The sequence below is a fragment of the Arachis duranensis genome, chromosome 9 (genome assembly GCF_000817695.3).
Source record: "Arachis duranensis cultivar V14167 chromosome 9, aradu.V14167.gnm2.J7QH, whole genome shotgun sequence".
Classification (NCBI taxonomy): domain Eukaryota; kingdom Viridiplantae; phylum Streptophyta; class Magnoliopsida; order Fabales; family Fabaceae; genus Arachis; species Arachis duranensis.
This window is the reverse complement of record NC_029780.3, coordinates 105,297,772-105,307,696: the sequence shown is the minus strand read 5'-3', so window position 1 is coordinate 105,307,696 and position 9,925 is coordinate 105,297,772.

The following is a 9,925-nucleotide window of genomic DNA, read 5'->3' as shown; positions in this document are numbered from 1 at the left end:
GTTGGTGGAAAGAACACTTTATTATTTAAGTGTTGATTACAAATGATTCATACATGATTCATACAGAAACTCTCACTTCCTATTTATAGTCATCCACCTCCTTAATGGATGGTTAGGATTAAATCTAATCGACGATCCGATTAATCATCCAGAACCTTCATTACAAATATCTATCCTACCATAACTTTCTAAATACTTCTAGATTATTCCATACTACTATTCATACTTCTATATTCATCCATACTCTTCTAGAATATTCTATGATATTCTAAAGTCTTCTAGAACCTTCTAGGATATTTCGAGATCTTCTAAGACATTCTAGAACGTTCCGAAACCATATAGAACATTCTCAAACACTTTAGAAAACTACACAAACGTCATTAAATCTAACTTTCTAAAATTTACCGTGACATTCTCCCCCACCTAATGTGCAGACGTCCTCGTTGCGTTCTATTCATGATAGCGCTCTAGGTGTTCTCAGAATTGCCACAGATCTTCACGAGCTTCTCAGGTAGCTTCGGTTGTCGAGAGTCCTTTCCACTTGATCAAGTATTGGATACTTGGTGGTACTCCTCTTCGTCGCATGACGCGATTAGCTAAGATCTCTTCAATTTCTTTTTCAAAGGAACTAATCATCACATGTAAAGCACGACTCAAGTCACCTCTACTTAGTTCATCTTGGTCTTCATGATATGGTTTAAGCATACTCACATGGAAGACCGGGTGGATCTTCATAAAGGGAGGGAGTTGTACTTTGTAAGCAACCTCCCTAACACGTCCAATGATCTCAAATGGCCCTTCATATTTACGGATTAAGCCCTTATGAACCTTGCAAAAGGATTTGAATTATTGTGGAAGAAATTTAATCATTACCTTGTCTCCCACTTGATAACTTGCATGCCTCCTCTTCTTATCTGCCCATTTCTTCATTCTCTTTGCAGCTTTGTCGAGGTAAGAACGAGTGACATCTGCTTGTTCTTTCCATGACTTAATCATATGATAAGCTCCAGGGCTCTTCCCTGAGTAAGAGAAAGAAAGAGAATAAGGTGTAAGCAGCTGTTGTCCAGTCACAATCTTAAATGGACTCTTCCCTGTAGACTCACTCCTTTACAAATTGTATGAAAACTGAACAATGTCTAGGAGTTGTGTCCAATCCTTCTGATTAACGCTTACGAAATGCCTCAAGTAACACTCAAGTGAGGCATTAACTCTCTCAGTCTGCCCATCGGTTTGAGGATGGATGCTTGTTAAAAAATGAAGCTCCAACTCAAGGAGTTTGAACAGTTCTGTCCATAGTCATCTGTGAAGCACAGATCTCGATTACTAATGATGCTCTTAGGCAATCCCCAGTACATCACCATATTCTTGAAGAATATTCGTGCTGCTTCCTCTGCAGTGCAGTCAGTAGGGGTAGGTATAAAAGTAGTATACTTTGAAAATGGATCCACTACCATAAGAATAGATCCAAATCCCTCAGACTTCAGTAAAACAAAGATAAAGTCTAGAGAGATACTTTTCCACAGTCGCTTTAATGGAGACAGAGGATCCAACAACCCACTTGGTGTCTTGTTTTCAATCTTATCTTATTGACACACAAGAGAAGTCTTCACATAGCTCTCCACTTCATCTCTCATTTGAGGCCAATAATAAGAAGATTCAATGAGTACCAAGGTCCTTCGCTAACCTTAGTGACCAGCTCACTTGGTGTCGTGGCATTCTCTCACTAATTTTCTTCTTAGATTTTTTCATTTAGGGACGTATAGTCTTCTTTCTTTGGTGTAGAAAAGGTCATCTTCTAGCCAAAATCTTTTGGTCTTACCTTCTCTAGCCAACTCTACAAACTTCTTGGCTATTAGAGCATGATGCAACCCTTCTTTGATGGTATGCATAATATCTCTTTCGACCATAGAAATGGCTGCCAACTCAGCCTTGCGGCTCAATGCATCTGCTACCACATTAGTCTTACCTGACTTGTATTCAAATTTGAAATCAAACCCAGCTAAGAAATCTTGCCACATAGCTTGTTTGGGGCTTAACTTCTTCTAAGATGTAGCTACATTGTCTGTCTTGATGATGAAGTGTGAACCAAGCAAGTAGTGACGCTAAGTTCTCAGACAATGCACTACCGCGGTCATCTCCTTCTCTTGGATGGTGTATCGCCTCTCTGTATCATTCAACTTGCAACTCTCAAAGGCAATCAGATGTCCTTCTTGCATCAGAACCCCTCCAATAGCATAGTTAGAAGCATCAATGTGGACTTCAAATACCTTTGAGTAGTAGGGTAGTGCTAGTACTGGTCCTTCTGTGATAGCAACCTTCAACTCATCAAAGGACTTTTAACACTCATTTGACCATTCCCAAGAGTGATTATTCTTGAGAAGATCAGTTAATGGTGCAACCTTGGCAGAGTATCCCTTGATAAACCTTTGATAGTAATTAGCCAACCCAAGAAATGACCTCAATTCAGATACCTTATTTGGTGGCTCCTATTCTTTGATAGCCTTAACCTTTCCTTGATCCATGCAGAGAGTTCTATCTTTAATGATGTGTCCCAAAAAGTGGACTTTGTCCCTTGCAAAAGAACACTTTTCCTTCTTCACATATAGGTTATTCTATCGCAAGATCTTAAACACGGTTCGTAAGTGTTCTACATATTCCTCCAAAGTAATGCTATAGACAATAATATCATCCAAGTAGTTACCACTACAAACCGATCAAGGTAAGGTCAAAAGATCTCGTTCATTAAGTACAAAAGGTAGCAGGAGCATTGATCAAGCCAAAAGGCATCACCAACCACTCATACGATCCATACCTTGTGACACACGTGATCTTAGACTCATCACCATCGGTAATCCTCACTTGGTGATATCCTGATCTTAAATCCAACTTTGAGAACCACTTGGCTCTACCAAGTTGATCAAACAAATTGGCTATCAAAGGAATAGGGTATTTGTTCTTGATGGTTACCTTGTTAAGTGCTCGATAGTCGATGCATAGTCTCAACGAACCATCATGCTTCTTTTGGAACAAGACTGGTGCGCCATAAGGTGCCTCCGATGGACGGATGAACCCATCATCTAGCAAATTCTTGAGTTGTTTCTTCAACTCTTCAAGTTCTGGTGGTGCCATCCTATAAGGTATTGAGGCAGGCGGCTTTGCTCTTGACTCCAATTCAATCTTGTGGTCTACCTTCCTCCTAGGTGGTAGTTATTTTGGCAACTTGGAAAGCATCACATCCTTATTTTCTTCAAGGACTTCCTTGATTTCGAGAGGAATGTCTTCTCTTTTCGGTGTTGACTCCTCTTGTAATAGAGCCAAATATGTAATTTCTCCCTTCTTGAACCCTTTCTTGAGTTGCATAGCAGAGAGTATCGGTGGTCTTCCAACTTTAGAGACTGTAGGGACTATGCATGGAGATCCTTTCTTCATGATGCATACTATTGCGTAGTATGGCATAGATATTATATTTGCCTTCCTTTGCAAATCAAGCCCGATGACTATTTTGAAATCGTCCATAGGTGCTACTGAGAAATCCACAAAGCCCTTCCAAGAACCAAGAGTCATCTCAACCTCTTTTACTACTCCCTTAAGAGATTCACCCTTGGTATTCACGAGTTTTAACCAGCCATTCTTTCTTGGTTGAGAAACTCTTTCTACTCAGTTAGTGATTCAGCCACCACGATGGCCTCATCGACATCCTTAACATTCCTTCTTTGTAGTTCTTGCTTTGCCCAAGGTTGGAGTCCATTAATGAAGAAGAATAATGCATCCTCTGATGCTAAATTGAGGATTTAAAGTATAAGAGTAGTAAACTCCTTTACGTAGTCGCTAATCGTACTCTTGTGCTTCAACTCCCTCAACTTCTTCCTTGTTTCATAACCACATTCTTAGAGAAGAATTGTCTTTTCAACCCCCTTTTAAAATCTTTCCATGTGGCTATGTTGCAAGTACCCTTCTCATATCTACGCATTTTCTCCTCCACCATAAAGTAGGATTATCAGAAAGGTAGAGAGCTGCAGTGTGTACCTTTATTGCTTCTACGCACCCATTGGCCTTGGAAGTACCTCTTCATTTGCCATAGGAAGTTCTCCATCTCTCGAGCATCCCTCACGCCCTTGAACTCCTTTGGCTTTGGGAGATCAATCTTTGTCGTCTCCCTTAAATTGGTTGGTTGAGATTTTACTTCCTCGAACCAAACTCGAACTTCCTCAAATAGTTTCAAGGAATTCTCAAGCTTCTCTTCAATTTGGAGCATGCTTTCTTTGAAAGTATCTAGTTCTCCCAACATGTGAGTCTCAAGAGTCTCCTTGTCATGTTCTATCCTTTAGATGGGCTTATCCATAGAGGATAGAATATTTTTTAACATAGAAACTCTCTCTTCTAAGAAGTTAGAGTCCTCACCTCTAGGCTCACTTGAAGAAGGGGCCTTCTTACCTCCCCATTGAGAAGGAATAACGTCCCTTCCCCTTTGAGACTCAACATTCTCCATAGTTACACTAGAAGTCATACCCATAAACCACTTGTGCTTCCTCTCGAACCTTGCTCTGATGCCAAATTGTCACGGCCTTAGACACACTCCAACGCTACCGTGCCGGCACTCAGACTTACTCAACCTCTTGAGTTGAGACCAAGTCAGCCTAACCCTCAAATAGTTAGCAAGAAAGCTAAGAACACAAGAGAACACAAGAAAAAGGAAACGTTGGTGGAAAGAACACTTTATTATTCAAGTATTGGTTACAAATGACTCACACATGATTCACACACAAACTCTAACTCTCACTTCCTATTTATAGCCATCTACCTCCTTAATGGATAGTTAGGATTAAATCTAATCGACGGTCCAGATTAATCATCCAGAATCTTCATTACAAATATCTATCCTACCACAATTTTCTAAATACTTTTAGATTATTCCATACTACTATTCATACTTCTATATTCATCCACACTCTTCTAGAATATTCCATGATCTTCCAAAGTCTTCTAGAACTTTCTAGAGTATTCTAGAACCTTCTAGGACATTTTAGAACGTTCCAAAACCATCTAAAACATTCTCAAACACTTCAGAAAACTATACAAATGTCGTTAAATCTAACTTTTTAAAATTTACTGTGACTGAGGAAACACTTGTCCCCAAAAAAATTTGAGATATATATGTGATAAGAAAAAAAATATACAAAAATAAATATTAAAATTGAATAAAAAGATATATTAAAATTGAAATAAAAATAAGAAGACTTATTAAAATTAAATATAAAAACATTATTCTACTTTTTATCTAGTTTTTTTATGTAACAAAAAATTGAAAAAAGAATTTATTCAACTTTATTTGTTCACACTATAATTTTATTACAAACTAAAATTCTTTTTTTTTTAAATCTCTAAATCACACCATTATAATAATTTAAGAGATTTTTATATCCTTTTGTTTAATTAAAATAAAAAATTTTGTAAATTCGATAACATAAAATTTAATTTAATAAATAAATAAACAAAATTAAAATAAATAAAATTAAATTAAATATTTTAATATTTAAAATATAAATTAATAACTGCTAAATAATATTTAAACTCTTCTCTTACGAACACACACATATATCAATATGACTATATATATGTTAGGAAAAATTTCAAATATACTGGGACACCAGTATTCCAATTGTTTTAATCGTTGATTTTAATTAATATATATTATATATATCTTTTATAATTCAGATCAGCAGTTAAAACAATTGAAACACCAGTATTTCTGATACATTTAAAATTTTTCCTATATGTTATAGGAAGAACTTCACATGTACTAATATACTTTATATTTATAGGTACACTAGTGTACTTTGAATCTGAACCCTAAAGATATTGATATAAATATGATGGCAGTTGAAATTGTGGATGCAACTTTTTTTTATATACTTACTTAAAATAAGAGTATCATGAGGTGTGCGGATTTTCTCGTTAAAGTTAAAGTTAAAATTAAAGTTAAAGTTAAAGGTGAAGGTGACGGTGACGGTGACGTTAAAGTTAAAGTTTAAATATTTTAGTCTCTATTTTTATCTAAAATTAAATAGGATATTGAAAAATAATTTAGTCTTGTACATTTTTACACCAAACATAATACTAAAATTTATTTCAGTTTCTATCTTTTAGTCTCAATCTCTCAGTCTCTATCTCTTTTTCAAACACGATTTTAGATTTTGTTATTTTGGTTGATTGAATTTTCTTATTAGTCTAAAATTTGTAAGTAACAATAGAGAAGTGGTGGTAGTTGTGGCAAAGAAGAAATGATGGTTTTTTTTGGATAAGAATAATAATATTTATTTAAAATTTATCTTTTGTTTAGGTACTAAAAATATAAAAGTTTTATGTTTTATTATGTCTATTCTTTTAATATCTTTTCTTTTTTTATTTAATATCTATATTCTTGTGTCTAAGAATGTACATGGGTCGGATGAAATCGAATTTGTTCTAATCCAAATCCGACCCTAAATATACATCGACTCTACTTTTTAGACCCTAACCTGATTTTAGACCCGATGAAATCTAAATATTTTCAGGCCAAAATTATACTGGGTCCAAATCGAGTGAAAATCCAGCCTTTAAAACTTTAACAATAATTTATAAAAAAACTTATTTATGATGTACTTATTTATAAAGAATAAACTTGTAACTGAGAAGTTGATATTCATATTTGAATTTAAATTTGTCCATAAATTCTAATTTGATGCTTCTTTGATACAAGTGTGATTAGAACTAAAACAATAAACTTATAATTAATATAACAAAATATTAAAATTAATTTAAAACATATATACCTTTTTAGTTCTTTTAGGATGCACATTAGTCAGATGAAGTTGAATTTGTCTTGACCTGAACCTGACCCTAAATAATGTTCAGATCTATTTTTAAGATTTTTACTCGATCTTAAACCTAATGAAATCATACCAAATTAATCTCTAAAATATTAGAATCCAATTCGAGCCAGGACAAGTCATGTACACCCCTACTTGTGTCCATATCTCAACTCATACATAAACCAAATACAGCCTATATGACATACTAGTATTAGAATCTATATATAAACCATATGTCCATATCATCCTAGTTAAGTTTTTCCCTAATCCCTTACCATCATATTTTTGCATATCGTTTTTGGAAAAACTACCATTTGTACCCATAAATTTTGCGAACTCTGACAAAAGTACCCATAGAAGAAGAAAAGTGACTTTGTGCCCATGAAAAGCTGGATCCGTCTATCGATAGTACCCGAACGTCATTAAAACGTTAGCTCCATTAACTTAAAAGCCAACATGGCACGTTAAGTGCTTACCTGGCTTTTGATTTTTGATTTTTATTTTTTTAAGAACCTTCCAGGTGGATATAGAAGAGAGAGAGAGAGAAACATTAGAGGCACTTCGCGCCATTCCATCTTCTTCCTCACCACCTTTCTACATGCCCTAGCAGAGAGAGAGACGTGAACCATGTACTGAACCCTACGCCACCAACCAATCTACCGAACCGCCTCCGTCCACCTGAAACGACCACCGGCGACCAGCATCGCCCAATCCTTCTTCCCTTTTCTTCTCCATTTACCCATTTCTTCCCTCCTTTGCGCGAAGTCACCCTGTCTCTGTGCGAACAGCCCCTGCTTCGCATCTTTCAGTCTGGTGAGCAACCAACGGTGGCAAACTTTTGTGCTGCTGTGACCACCACTCCTCCGGCTTGCCCACTTTCTTTGTCCTTCCCTCTCATCAACGCAGGTTCCATTCCCTTTCCCTGCTTCTCTGTCTTTTTTTTCTTTATTTTTATTACTTTTTCATTCTATTTTAGTGATCTGGTTAGGTTAAGTTAGATGATTGCTATGTTTTGGATTGAATGTGTTTACTGTGGCTGAATTTTCTAGGTTGTGTGATGCCTACATCGAACTAAACATGCTGTCTGAATTTGCTGCACACCACATGCTCGATATATCGCCTGAATAGAGTCTTTGATTTAAACCTTATGTCTGATCAGCATAGGGTTTAAGTTTTGTTTTCATTAGGCATTAAATATGTAGTTTTCTGAAATTCTTGATGATGATTGTGATTAAAATTTGGTTATGCGCTAGTTGAATGTCATTGTTGAATACCAAATTGGTGAATTTGGTTAATTTGTGCAGATTTTAGCTCTTAATCATATTTTTTGTGAAATTTGTAGCAGTGCATACCATGTTTTATTTAGTGAATTGCTGAGTTGCTTATTCATGTGTTCTTGAACATAAATGAGCATATACAATAGTAGGTGTATTGATATAAACTGTTTATTTTTTGATGTTTTATTCATGTCTTAATATTGAAAAAAATTGGGTGTTAGGTAATGTTATAAACTGATTATGTTTATTGATTGGTCATTCAATTTTTGATGATTCATTCATTTGGGTATTGGATAATATTAGAAGATATGAATTTTTTTTGTTATTGACATAAATGGCTACCACGACGAATATCACGTTAGTAATACACCATAGAAGTAGACTTGAAAGAGGGTCGGATGGCAAGTTGTGTTATACAGAAGGTGAAATTACTGAGGTGGAGAGAGTTAACGTGGATACTTTGAATGGATTCTTCATTAGTGACCTACTAAAAGACATTGGGTATCCAATCATCTCCGATTTCTACTGGCGACAGCCTGGAATGAAAATTGAGGGTGGTTTGAGGCTTCTGCGACTTGACATGGATGTTGTTAAGATGTATGAAGCTGCTGTGGAGAATTGACACAAGATTGAAGTATACACAAAGCACCCCATTAGCCAAGCATATGTTATAGATACGAATGAAGAAGTTGGTGTAGAAGTACCTGGTAAGGTTAATGTTACTCCATCAAGGAGGAGGAGGAAAGTTTGTGTTAGGAGGACTCCAACTCCAAAGAAGGCAAAAGGTCCTAGAAGAATTCTTCAACTGGAAGGGGTACAAACTGAAGCCCAAATTACAGAGGAGACCCATGGTACAAAAAAAGGCCCAAGCAGATGTGATGAGCGGATAATTTATACGCTTTTTGGCATTATTTTTAGTATGTTTTTAGTACATTTTGGTTAGTTTTTAGTATGTTTTTATTAGTTTTTATTTAAAATTCACTTTTCTGGGCTTTACTATGAGTTTGTGTATTTTTCTATGATTTCAGGTAATTTTTGGCTGAAATTGAGGGACCTGAGCAAAAATCTGATTCAGAGGCTGAAAAAGGACTGCAGATGCTGTTGGATTCTAACCTCCCTGCACTCAAAGTGGATTTTCTGGAGCTACAGAAGCCCAATTAGCGTGCTCTCAATTGCGTTGGAAAGTAGACATCCTGGGCTTTCCAGAAATATATAATAGTTCATACTTTGTGCAAGATTTGATGGCCCAAACCGGCATTGCAAATCAGCTTCAGAATTCCCGGCGTTTAACGCCGGAACTGGCACAAAAATTGGAGTTAAACGCCCAAACTGGCACAAAAGCTGGCGTTTAACTCTAGGAAAAGTCTCTACATATGAAAGCTTCAATGCTCAGCCCAAGCACACACCAAGTGGACCCCGGAAGTGGATTTTTACGTCATTTACTCATTTCTATATATCCTAGGTTACTAGTTCACTATAAATAGGATATTTTGACATTGTATCTTCATCTCATGACATATTACACGTTTCTTATTGTATCTTCTACAGCATGAGTCTCTAAACCCCATGGTTGGGAGTGAGGAGCTCTGCTGTGTCTTGATGGATTAATGCAATTACTACTGTTTTTCATTCAATCACGCTTGCTTCTATTCTAAGATATCACTTGTTCCTCAACTTGATGAATGTGATGATCCGTGACACTCATCATTATTCTCACTTATGAACGTGTGCCTGACAACCACCTCCGTTCTACTTTAGATTGAGTGAATATCTCTTGGATTCCTTAATCAGAATCTT